At 42.4% G+C, this 13,941-nt stretch overlaps 1 protein-coding gene across 2 annotated transcripts in view; it reads right to left on the minus strand.

Moving 5' to 3' along the window:
• The window catches only part of LOC142743381 (methyltransferase-like protein 27), a 214,247-nt gene that overhangs the window by 41,559 nt on the left and 158,747 nt on the right, over positions 1-13,941 (minus strand). The window contains exon 1 of one of the 2 annotated variants that reach the window (XM_075854107.1): positions 12,846-12,925. The exons of the other annotated variant lie outside the window; for it this stretch is intronic. The gene's annotated coding sequence lies outside the window, so the exon portion shown is untranslated. Of the gene's footprint in view, positions 1-12,845; positions 12,926-13,941 lie in introns of those variants that run through there. 2 annotated transcript variants of the gene reach the window in all.

Raw genomic sequence — 13,941 nt, forward strand, 5'->3', positions numbered from 1 at the left:
GTGCCCAAAATTGTACACAATATTCCATGTGTGATCCTACCAGTGATTTGTAAATTGGCAAAACTATATTTTTCTTATGTACAGCTCTGCCTCTTCTGATGCACCCCATGATTTTATTTGCCTTGGCAGCAGCTAAAGTCCTAATACATTAAAACAAAATAAAAATGTCCCTTAAGACGACTGCTGCACCCCATGATTAAGTCTCTATATTGTCTACGTCTTACAACTTGCCTGTGGGGATCACTTATTAGATCAGATGACACATACTAAATATTCCAGAAGTTACAAATTGAAGTGCTTGTTGTTTATTTTTCTAGAAGCCAAGATCTCTCCGCACCGCTTTACACATGTGTGTGATTGGAAGTCTAGAGGCCCGCATGAAGTTATGCAATGCATTAGGTTAATGGTTCCAGTATGGTCCTATTCATCAACTGAGGAATCAGAGCTATCAGATAGGAACATGAATTCCTTATACTCGCTGTACAGTGTCATGTGGAGGCATTCAAAACAGCACTAAGTCGAATAGTTTTAAATTATTAGGTGAAAAGTCTATTTTATTCACATGCATTATGAGTTTCTCAATGTACCTCAGTTTATTTGATAAGATCAGTGCATACGTATTAGGTTGCTCCTATTTTTGTTCCTAGTTTTAGACTGGAGTGTATTTTGCAGATGCTAGGTTATTCTACTCCTTGCTACTGTTCTTTCCACTTTGTCTCTGACTGAACATACCACCTCTACAATCCTAGCCAGGCCTATCTAAACCATAAGGTTGCTGGTCTATTGTGGTCAGACTGTCCCATACTGTATTCTTTCCTCTTGTGTTTCTGTTCCTATGTGACTCATTCTTCCAGTTCTCTTGGTGCCAATAGCTAATTCCTACATTGCTTGCATAGGTAATGTTCCTCATCCACCGAAGATCCAGGGAGATCTGAGAGGTAGTTCTGAGGAAAATCCAGGGGTAGCCAGCTTCCTGCCTCTTTAAGCCACAAACATGACAGACTGCCTTTTGATAGCCACAAGCAAGGAACCATGCTAACATATTTGCAACCCCACTAAAAATGTATTCATACAGACCAAAGACTCATACGGTCCATTACTCACCCCTACCTATTCCTTGATAGTGCAACTGCGGGTCTTGCAAGGTGACATGGCCAGTAGAGGAAGGGGTGGAACCAGGTGGGTACTTCTACTTCTGGGCCTTGTCATCTCTTTTCAAGAAGTGTCTTCTACACCCAAGAGTAGGTGGTTTAGTGTGTGATACTGTCATGGTTCTGGGGTAGGTGGACCCACTAAGCCGCTCCGCCGTAGCGGAGTGGCAGCTGGCCAAACAATAGTCATTGAAGGTCTAGCAGATGACACTTAGCGAGGCAGATGACACTGTACGTGGCAGATGGAACAACACGACTCCAACACTAGACTTCAGCTCAGGAACAAACACAGTTACAGGATACAGGAAGCAGGATACGGGAGCACTGGGAAAATGATACAACTAAGGGACTATTTGCTTATCTAACATGGGAAAACAACAACAACGCTAAGGAGAAGAAGGGCAGACCCCTTTTCAAAGTCCAGGATGTAAAGGGATTGGCTGGGGAAATTTGCACAAGCATGCTCGCTAACCCTTTAGGGCCGGGAGTGAGCGTGCGCGCACCCTACAGGAGACGGAGGGGAGCTGCAGCCGCGTGTGCAGGTGTCTCTGGGGAGGGAGACGCCGGCTTGAAGAAAGTGTCCAGCGACCGCGGGCACAACAGATACTAATGACCTCCCTGCCTTTCTCCATCTTTGAGCAGCCTGATTTTGTGCCCTAGCTGTATATGACCGCTTTCTCTTTTAAGCCCCTAGCCCTCCTAGGCTAGGCTCTAAATACTAGTCTAGTAGGGCTAGTATTAACTTGACAATAAATGCAGAAGTCATTCATATAGTTATTCTTACTCAGTATTTTTCAGATATTTTATATGAAAATGTATTACATTTCTATTAGATTTCTTATATTTAAATGATTAGATTAGGTATAAATTCCCAGCAAAATAGAATACGGTATATTCCTTTATGTAGCGTCCATGGCCACGGGCCGTCGGGTTTACTCACCTCCCGACGCCCGCAGCCATGGATCACTTCCGCTCCGTACTGCTGTGTCCCGTAGGGTGCGCGCGCACGTTTGTGCCCGGCCTTAAAGGGCCAGCAAGCACACATCAGGAAACAATCATCATTATCAACCACATGATTTCCTGGTCTATAAGAAGGCCCCAGCCCTTTTGATCCTTGCCTGAGCGTTGTTAGTTTATCCCAGCCTGTCTTGCAAATGGTCCCTTAGTGCTTCCCGTTCCAGTTGTTACCGGTGCCCTGTTACCTGTTCCTGTATCTCGTATTGTTCTTGTTCCTGTGCCTACCAGTGTTGGAGTCGTGTCTACTGCACCTGCTGTTATTTGCCACGTCCTGTGTCTTCTGCCACGTCCAGTGTCTTCTGCCACGTCCAATGTCTTCTGCCACGTCCAATGTCTTCTGCCACGTCCAGTTTCTTCAGCCACATCGGATACTGCCCGCCACATCTGGCGCTGCCTGCTGCACCGGCCTCCATCCGTGCTGAAGCCTCAGCCACTGTCTGGACTAGTTCAGGTACCCAAGCGTTACTATCTACTATTGACTTTCATATAGACTATGACCTGGTCAGCTGCCTCTCCGCTACGGCAGAGCAGCCCAGTGGGTCCACATACCCTGTGACCGTGACAGTACGCTCAGGCCATGGAACCCGCTGGCAAGCCCATGACTGCAGTCCAGAAGATTCAGACGGAGATGCATGACCTATGCACACGTCAGGATCAACTCCTTGAGGCTGTCAATTCTATCCTGGTCCGTTTGGATCTACTCACTGTTCCACCTCCGGTTCTTCCTCCTGAAGCTATTGTTGTGCCACTGCCCGTTGCTCCTCTTGTTTGTTCCGGATCCACAGCTCCTCTACCTCTTCCTCCTTGCTACAACGGTTATCCCAGAGCATGTAAAGGATTTATTAACCAATGCACGGTTCATTTTAAAATAAAATAAAAAAGGAAAAAAAACAATACATACGTACTTGTAATGAAACTCCCACAACGAACTCTAACCTTGATAGTTTGACCTGGGCATGAACCACATGACATGGTTATTTAAGATGATGCTTGTTTTAAATATTAGATGCCTAACGAAGACCGTGCGAGGTTGAAATGCGTTGCAGCAAATCTTTTTATTGTTTTTATAACATATTCTCCAATAAACCCTTTTAATCCATATCAATGACTCCGTGGAATCAGTGAGCTACTCACACTAAAGCGCCCGTTGTAAGGAGCATTTTTCTTCCCAAGTTTCTTCATACCCTGTGACCGTGACACTTTAATCTGGTGTTCAATAGCCAAGCACACCCTTTTTTGCAGGACTCTAATTCAAATTTGAATCCTACCCTGAATGAAAATATAGCAACAGAAGAATAATTAATTTAGCAATTTTTTTTTATATTACAATTTGCCACCTTTTAGGACCTGGAGACGATGGTTTTAAAACATTTTACTTAGTTTAAAGGCTATGTAAACCCCTGATGGGATGTTTTTTTTTAATAAACAGGTGAGTCAATGTGTTTGGTGTAACTTTTTAATTAGTCTTTATTAAAAAATGTGTTTTACTTTTTTAGATACACAATTACAGGTGGATTCTGCGTGTCAGAGACATGCAGGACTCGCTGTCACTGAACCTGTCAGGTCCGCAGAACTGACAGATTCGGGTCAAAACTAAAGATACAACTGCTCTGTATAGGGAATACAGAGCAGCTGTATCTCAAAAAGTAAAACACATTTTTAATAAAGATTAATTTTGAAGTTATACCAAACGGACTGACTGACCTGTTTATTTAAAAAATAACATGCCCCTCAAAAGTGTACATAGCCTTAGAACTATTTGTTTACCTATCGATATCATTTACAGTTTACATATAAAAATAATTCTGTATAAAAAGGTTGGGTACGTTTGGAAATATATTGCATTATTATACAGCCTGTATAATAGTTTAGAGGTGTATTTACAATTCTACAGGCTTCAGGGCTGAAATCTACCGGAATTCCTTGACTGCACAAAACTTGAACTGGCGATTTGCATTCTGGGATGTGTAGTATTTATCCCAGATACTATAAACTACTCTAAAAATCTAATTGTAATGCAACACAGGGTGTAACTCAGGATCAGTATAAGAAAATGAAAGCAATATATTAACAAAATTGCTTAATTTTTTATGTATATTATATCAATATAAGAACTGTAAAATGCTGTCAAATCTAAATCTATACAGGGCGATTCAAAAAGGAGGGTGCAAAAGTAAAGGCCTGATGTTAAAGTAACACCAGTGGTGAATGGCCAGTGACTGAAAATCAAAGAAAAACTGGCTTAGTGCCCATAGTAACCAATCACAGCACATCTTTCATTTTCAAGAGCCAAATTTGAAATGTGCTTACATCGTGTGACATAAGATGGTGACATCGAAGCAAGAGAAAGCTTTTTGCATGTTGGAATTTGCAAGAACCTGGTTCTGTTGTGAGAGTAAAGCAAAACTTTCAGAATAATTTAGGTAAATGTGCTCCACATAGAAACTGCATTTTGCATTGGGTGAAGCAATTCAAAACCACTGGGTGTTATGTCATGGGAATAGTCCGGCCACCCTAAAACTTTGTAAGAGACAGTGAACAGGATTGAAGCCGTGTATGAGTGTAGTCCTAGAAAGTCAACCATACTGAATAGTATGGAACAACAGGTGCTGCAAACCACGGTATGGCGTATCTTACGAAAACGTCTGCGTTGTAAGCCATACAGGTTACATCTTCTTCAGGAGATAAAACCAGACAACAAACCGAAACGCTGTGACTTTTGCATTGACTTGCAGGGCCGATTGGAATAGGACGAAGACGCTGATAGGCTGCTGTTCAGCGATGAAGCTACCTTACACCTCAGTGGTAAGGTCAACCACCACAATGTTAGAATTTGGGGCTCAGAAAAACCATGTGCCCTTATCGAGCATGAGTGGCTCACCCAAAGTAAACGTGTTCTGTGCAATGAGCAGGCACAAAGTCTATCTTCTCTTCTTTTTTGCTGAGGATAGTGTCACTGGACACTCCTACCTGGACATGTTAAACAAATGGCTTATGCCACAGATGGAGGAAGTTCTTCTAAACAAGCTCTGTCAGCAGGATGGTGCAGCTCCACATTTCCATTTGGATGTTCGCCGATACCTGAATGAAACTCTACTAGGATGTTGGATCGGCCGCACCGGAAACAACGATTCACCAATGTTGCACTGGCCTCCACGATTGCCAGATCTAACGCCCTGCGACTTCTTTCTATGGGGCTACATCAAGGACTCAATGTATCTGCCCAGGATCTGAACAACCTGAGACAATGCATCACTGAAACAGTGGAGTCCATATCTGAGGAACTGGACAGAACGGGACTACCTGCTAGACATCTGCCGTGTCAACAATGGAAATCACTTTGAACACTTGTAGTGCATACATAAAACTTCTATAGATAGTGTATTTTCATGTTAATACATTTGTGTTATGTTCTCTCGGTTATGAATAGTGAGGCTATAATTTTGCAGCATCCTTTTTGAATCACCCCGTACTTAAAAAAAATTGTCTCATCTGGACAAGACCTTTCTATATGCTGTATTAGGGCAAATTGACATCCCTTTATGTGACTTTTAGCCAGGGCAGAGAGCAGCCTCTATGCAACCATGTATTATAATATTATTATGTGCATTGCAATGATTTATTTAGTTATAGAATAAGCAACTGTGCATTAGAAGAGATAGTAGGCTGAGTAACCTATCATCGTTATATAAATGCCAGTCATTAAACCAGGTCCATTGGACAACCTCATAGACATAACTTGGCTTTAAGCACTCAGTATACTCCTTCTTGAGCTGTATAGCAAGATATCACCATTACACATTTACAACCTGTACTCTCGCCATGTAGCTAGGATCTGTATATGTATATGTATCTGTTTACTTTCCAGTTATGAATCTGGATAAACCGGACATGGATTATAATATTCACATTTTCCTGAAACCATGAGCAAACATTCTTATATTAAAGCAATGTCCATGAATAACTCCTTCATCCCAGCCCCTTCGTGTCAGCTGCAATAATGTAGAACATTCTCTTCATTTAAAATGTAATTTGGATATTTTCACTACAACAAAAATGTGAAAAGCCTTCAAAGTGACTGTTGGTGGCTGCAGTGGAGTCCTGGCTACGTTGCTGTATTTGCATATTTGCCAAAGGTGCGGTCTCTTAAACGAAAAAAAGAAAGATAAAAAATACGACTTTCTCTAAAAATGTTCTCTTGAAATGTCCTTAGAAATTATTAAATAAGCATTCAATCACTCACAGCTCATGTATAGTAAAAGTGTATTATAAACTGACCGAGTAATCCGCGTATTAAATAATCCTATGGCTGTGCTTTAATATTTAACACCACCAGCTGTTGTGTCTGCATGGCAAGGAACGTACGATTACTCCCTCTGGTGGAGAACAGGTGCAAATGTTACAGTGCTAAAATCTGTAGAAGCTCCAGTTTGGAACGCCTTTTAATTTTATAATAGGGAACTGGATTATTATCAGCAGTTACCTAGTTTACTTCCCATTCATTTATACTTGTAATTTATTAATGTACATGAAACAAAGAGATTAAAATATGTATGAAAAATCAATGGCGCAAGAAAAAAAAAGCAAAATATACTCTTATCATCAATTAGTGAGATAGCAATAAGTTGCGATTAATAGCAGTGGTTGCAATTGCAACTGTGCCAATATACCTGGGTGGTCGATCAGGCTCCCTGCTACATAAAAGTAAAGACGTTCTGAAAGTGGGCAGATAATAATAACACACTGTGATGCTTGTCCACATTGTCGCTAATGGTATCACATTACATAATATCTTGTTTGATAATCAATATAACCCATACTCAGGGCTGGCATTAGGATAATCTTTCGGCGCCCCACCACCATCATTAAAAAAAAATGTCCCATGAAAAATTATAATGCCCCTTTAGTGCCCCCATACAGTATAATAATAATATTTAATAATATATTACAACCCCTTCAAGAACACAGTATTTTGTCTTCTAATTGTGCCCACAGTATTATGCCCCCTGCAGTACCCCTACACAGTTTAATGCCCGCTTAGTGGCTCCCGCACAGTATAGTGCCCCCCTGTAGATTTTGCCATACAGCCTCGTACTCACCTAGGCCCCGTTCCCACGGCGAACTGAGCTGCTCCATGACGAGATCCTTGCATAGGCCGGCGTAATCCTGTAGCGGATCCTTTTCGGACTCGAGGCAGCACTGGAAAAATATAATTTCCTCAGGGCACCCCTACCAAAAATTGTTTCGAGAAAGACAGAAACCAGCACTACACTAGTAGGGTATGTTCACACATATTTTTTGTAAGGCAAAAAAAATCAGCCTCAAAATTCCTTCAGGAATTTTAAAGCAGATTTTGTATTGACAGCGTTGTTTGACCTTTTTTTTTTTTGCGTTTTTTCTTAAGCTGTTGAAGCTAATTCAAAAGACGCAGGCAAAAAAGCTCCAAACGGGCGCCGCATGTATTTTCTGCCTCCTATTAATTTCAATTGGAGGTCAGAGGTAGAAACCACTTGAAGACCATCAGCCCCTGCTCACAGTAAAATGACCATCAGCCGACCATTTACAGTAAAATGACCATCAGCCCGTCACCCACAGTAAAATTACCGTCAGAACCCCACTCACAGTAAAATGACCATTAGCCCACCACTCACAGATTCCCCCTGTAGGTAGCGCCACACAGCCCCATGTAGATAGCACCACACATCCCCTTGTAGGTAGCGCCACACAGCCCCTTGTAGGTAGCGCCACACAGCCCCTTGTAGGTAGAACCACACAGCCCCCTTGTAGGTAGCGCCACACAGTCCCCTTGTAGTTAGCACCCCCCCTTCCTGTAGATAGCGCCACGGTAGCTTCCTGAAGGAGCGGAAACCCTGTGTGGCCGGGGATTCTGCTCCTGGAGCGCTCCACTTGATTTCCCTGTCCATATATGGACAGTGACATCAGGGGAAACTCCTGAAGTGGAATCCTCGTTCACAGTGTTTTCCGATGCTGTGACCGGGGATTCCACTCCAGGAGAAGCTCCTGTAGTCTGTGTCCATTTATGGACAGTGACGTCATTGGCTTCTCCTGGAGTGGAATCTCTGGTCACAGCATCTGCAACGCTGTGGACCGGGAATCCGCTTCAGGAGTTTCCCCTGATGTCACTGTCCATATATGGACAGAAACATCAAGAGGAGCGCTCCAGGAGCGGGATCCCCAGCCACGCGGGGATTCTGCTCCTTCAGGGAGCTACAGTGACGCTAGTAGATAGCAGAGCAGGGAGATACCTTTCTGCTCTGCTATAGAGCCGTCGCCACCGCTGTAGCAGCCGCAGCAGCTGCTAGTGGCGTCCCCACCCTCATGCCCGGTGTCGCCTCTAGTAGCCGCTATGGCTGCTACAGCGGTAGCGACGGCACTGAGTGAAGAAGCGCCCGGACGGAAAGGCGACTGCTGAGTTGCCGGGCCTGGGCGCTTCTGAAAACAAGCAGGGGAAGGGAGCCAGCGCAACACCCCCTTCCACCTGCTGGAGTGATGCGCCCTGTCTCGCACACCCCTAAGTCCGGCCGGCCCTGCCCATACTTGTCAAGTTTTGAGAAAGGAAATCAGGGAGATTCCAAAGTATGGCGTATTAAGTGCATTATGCCTCACCCACTTATACAGAACCTGCCACCAATCAACGGCATTTGAATAACAAGTAGAGCAATTGTCCTCCTTCATCACACCCAAAATGAATATAGACCCCAGATCAGAACCCCTTTAATAAATACAAACCCAGACCAGACCCCCTGAACTTATAAAGACCCCAGACTAGACCCAACCCCTAAACTAATACACACCCCAGACCAGACCCCTTAAACAAATACAAACCCTCAGACCCCCTAAAGAAATACAAAGCCCAGACCAGACCCCCTAAACTAATAAAGACCCCAGACTAGACTAAACCCCTAAACTAAAACAGACCCCAGAACACCTAAACTAATAAAAACCCCATACCAGACCTCATAACTAATACAGACCTCAGAATAAACCTGACCCCTAAACAAATACAGACCTCAGACTAGACTTTTAAAAAAATTATAGACTCCAAACTAAGACAGACCCCAGACCAAATTTTCGAAATAAAAATACAGACCGTCAAACTAATGCAGACCCTAGGATACAGACCCCAGACCAGACCCCCTAAACAAGCATGCTGGGAATTGGAGTTTTATCACAGCTAGAGAGACACAGGTTGCAGACCACTGTTGGGCTTTGGAGTTTCAAAGTTACAGAAACAATCTTCTAACCAGTACATACAAAGGCAAAATATAAACAATAGGTATAGAAAAAGTTGTGTTGTAGATACCGTGGCACGTTGGCAGCTTGTCATCATCTATTTCAACATGACTCCACAAAGCTGATGACAACCATGTTGTTCTATATTAAACATATGTACTAAATGCTATGTTACACATCCATATGGATTATTTCCAATTGAAATGAATAGTCTACATTTATATACATTCCAGAAACTTTACATCTTCCAGATATGACTAAAATATTGGAACAAAGCCTTTAAGTCAACGTTTAGTTTCTGGAAGACTATTGATGTGGTTTTCCCAAGTTCAGATCTTCTAGAGAGCTTTAATAGAGAACTGATCTGTCGTAAATGTTCTGGCTCTGCACAGTGCAAGAAGTCATTTCTAAGAATTGAGTGATTTCTTTAACCTTGTAAAGAACTTGCATTGCATTCTTTGGCTTTTTAGACAATATATTCACATTCTCCAGATACAATGCTGAAAATGTTACAATTAAGAAACATTTTTACTAGAAAATAATTCTCATATTTGGCCAGTAAGGACAGACAAGTGAATTGTTATTATGGGCACATGGGCGGTTATCTCATCAGGTTGGATCATTACAGTCAAATCTCCTAGGCCTCAAGGGAAAGTCATGTATGCAGAGCTTGTCTAGCAGGACCCAGAGTCCATGCAGTTACATATTACACGGAAGGAGGCACTTTGTGCCACCATATGTTGCTTCTGTACAGCAACATAGTCTAACCTAGAAGCAAATGCTTCTTGAGGGGGACCCCTGACACACACAGTATGTAAACATATTATAATGGTGTCGGAACCCGACTTTCATACGGTATGTTTACACATTTTGTTTTTTTAGCCGCTGTAGCTGAAATTGCAACACCGAGAAGGAAAAGTTTTGGAATTGTGGAAATCACAGGATCGATAGATATGTTAATGATATGCAAATGATAAAAAAAATGGAAACAAAATATTCCAAACATCTTGATTTATTCAGTATTGAGTATGAGCACCACGGGCAGAAATACACGCACTTACACGACTTGGCATGCTATCAATGAGGTTATTAATGGTCTGAGGAATGATATGCCACACTGAATGTACTTGGGCACGCAAATAATCAAGATTGGTTCGCAATTGCCAACCAATGACGTCCCAATTGTGCTTGACGGGAGACAAGTCCAGAGATGCTGCAGGCCATGGTAGCATGTTTAGGCCATGCAGGCTTTTCACAGTAGCATGAGCAACATGCGCTTTAGCGTTGTCCTGTTGAAAAACGGCTTCTGGGACACTTTGGAGAAATGGTTCTACCACTGTATCCACGACCAAATCAATGTAACGCTGAGTCTTAAGTGTACTTGAAATAAAGACTAGATGGGTCCGGCTCGCGTACATTAGGCCGCCCCACACCATAATCCCGGGAGTAGGACAGGTGTGACGTTCCCTTGTGAAGGCCTCTTCATGGCATTGCCCATGTCGTCTCCAGACCAGTCTCCGGCTATCATTGAGTCCGAGACAAAAGCGGGACTCATCGTTGAAGATGATAGACCTCCATTCCAGCCTCCATTGCCATTTTGCTGTGCACCATCATAGCCTTTGAGAGGAGTGGTAGCGTGTGGTCAATGGAACACCTGTAGCTGGACTTATGGCTCATAGCCCAAAGTCATGCGAACGCCTGCTGATGATTTGTGTCGAAACTGGTTTGCGCCCTAGGCTTGGGATGTGACGTCCAATTTTACTTGCAGTACAGAATGTATCACTACGCCCCATTCCTCCAATCAGATGATCCATCCCTGCAGAGGTTCACCTCTTCACACCTCTTGCTGTCATTCCTGTTTGTTGTCGTACTTGCAACCTCCGGGACATGCAACGTTGAATAGTGCTGACATCTCGGCCTAGGCGTATAGCGATCTGCCAGAGTAATGAACCGAGGTCTCTCAGTTCAAGGATTTTATCCCGCTCAGTTTGTGACAAGTGGCGATAACTGGCACGTCGACAAACAGGAGGCATCGCACATTCATCCCACACTACTTGATCCGATTTTTGAGGTTTCATGTGGTTTAAAAACTTTGCTTACAATCTGTCTTTTAGGCCCGTCCCACATGTCACAGATTGGAGCTAGGTGCTTGAAAATGTGATCATTTGCAGATCTTAGCGACACCTGCTACGGCCTCGATTTGCATAACCTTACGGCTTGTCCTTCTTGGGGTTGCAATTTCAATGTTAAGGAGTGTATATAATAATGACTGTACTATGCATGTTTTTTTTTTTTGTGGGGGGGACATGCTGCACTAGATACATATGATATTGCGACATATTTTCCATTGCATGCCTTTCTAGGGAGGCATTCTCTCCTTGACGCATTGCCTACAGCTACGTAATAAGTGTGCATGGGTCCTAAAGTATATTATTTATTTATTATATTACAATATTCTAGGCAACGTCAAACGCCTGAATTTCTGTTCTGCTATATTACCCTGCACTACTGATAAATGAGGGGTGATAGTTTTCACGCTGGAGCAACTAGAGTCTTAACTATGGCGCCATATTCCAAAACGCTTCCATAGTTTGCATCATAATTACGGTACATTTCATCTATGCCAAGCAAAGTCCTGTACACACCATTAACCTTAATACCATGTCTAAAAAAGATGGAGACCTCCTTTATTGTGTGACAGGAAAAGTGAGTGGTTTTGGCAGAGACGCGTGGCTGCTTTATTATCCAATAGACAAAACATGAGATTTTTTTTCTGCATGTTTGGCCACAGCACATTTTTCAAGGCTGTTATGTAGAATATCAATTTATATAATAAAAAACAGACAAGAAATATGCGCCTTGGCGTAAACTGAAACGCCCATGCCAGAAAAGACACATAGATTGTGCCTGTTTTCATATATCATAAAACAATGGAGCAAGTGAAAAATAGACACAAACTATTTAGGCTAGAAAAAGCTTTTGGAGAATATACAGCGCTGGCTAGCAACGCACAGCTTTGCCAATCTTTTTGCTATGTTTTCTGGCATTCGAAAAAAAAATAACGTTAAAATTATGTCCCATTTTTTAGCCAAAAATGGCTGTTTACGAGGTTCATTCTGTAAAAAGGCTAATCCAATTTTCATTACATATATTAAAAAACATGGATCGAGAGCTTTGTAAAAGAACTTCCACAATTTCATAAGACACGTCTTAATTTATATTTCGACCATGTGCGCTTGAATTTATGGACTGACAGCTGCTGGTCTTCCATAACAAATAGATACATATGACAATGAAAAGGTTAATGGAATTTATGTGTCCTGTCCTGAACGCAGGTCTAAAGCTCCTGATAGCTGAGGTGAGCGTCACACCCAGGAAACAATATGCTGACACAATGGACGTCAGCGTTTGTCAGTACAATACCTTAGCAGCAGGACGTCAGGCTTGTATGTAATGTATACACTCCAGCTCCCAGAATGCACTGGGAGCAAGGAAGTCCTGCCTCGCACAGCAGCAGACTTGTAAACTATGTGACTGGGTATATTCATGTTCCCTCTCAGCTGTGCACTCTGGAAAGGAAAGGGTAAAAGGGACATTCTAATGCGCACTCCGCCCTTAATAGCTGCGTTTACAGTCTATAGGATTTTTGCACATTTTCTTAACACTTTCTTTTCCGAAGAGTACAGCGTTGAAGGATCAGTGGGAGATTGATCACCATGCCCTGCTGATGGTGGCATGGAGGGATAGTCCAATATTTAGGAGAAGTGGAGGAAAACATCCCAGTCTGGCCTGGCACAGATTTATCCTGTTCTCATGTTCTGCTGTAGCTCATCCCGAAACACTTTTTGGAGCTTTGGCATCCCAGATGTAGACTAAATGATCTTCATCCAGTGGAAGTATTGCTGTGGACCTATTATACACCACATTGGTACTTTAAACTTCACCTAATTATTGAGCAGTTGATTATGTGTTAGTTACTTCTTTGCCTTACACAGAATAGAAGGTCCTTTATACTCGCTTTACTAGGAAGAGAGCATTTTTGGATATTAATTCCTCTGTTTGCGTTAGCTCCAAACTGACTTTTTTTTTTTGTTAAATGGTTTTAAAGTTCTATGTAAATACAATAACTTTCTAATAAACTTTGCTAATTAGTTCCGCGCAGTTTTCAAAATCTATGTCAGTGAATTGGAACATTATTGTTTACATTCAGAAGATAAAACCCAGTACAAAAATATAAAACTTTAAAATTTTAGAGTTCAACAACCTCATTTTCCCCCTAAAGCATTGTAAAAAAAATTGAATAAACATAATAAACAACAACAACACACCATGCTCTCCCAGCATCAAAGACCCGGCTGTGTCCAAAAGAAGCAAATGTAAGTAATAATGAAAAATACCTGGGGTATTAGTGATCATTTTGGCCAAAAGGACGCCAGCTCGCAATCCACAACAAGGATCCCCAGACTTGCGAGTCCCTAACTCCCTAACTGGAACAAAAAGCTCCTGATGCACAGACAAA

This window comes from Rhinoderma darwinii, chromosome 2 (genome assembly GCF_050947455.1).
Source record: "Rhinoderma darwinii isolate aRhiDar2 chromosome 2, aRhiDar2.hap1, whole genome shotgun sequence".
In the NCBI taxonomy this organism is placed as follows: Eukaryota; Metazoa; Chordata; class Amphibia; order Anura; family Rhinodermatidae; genus Rhinoderma; species Rhinoderma darwinii.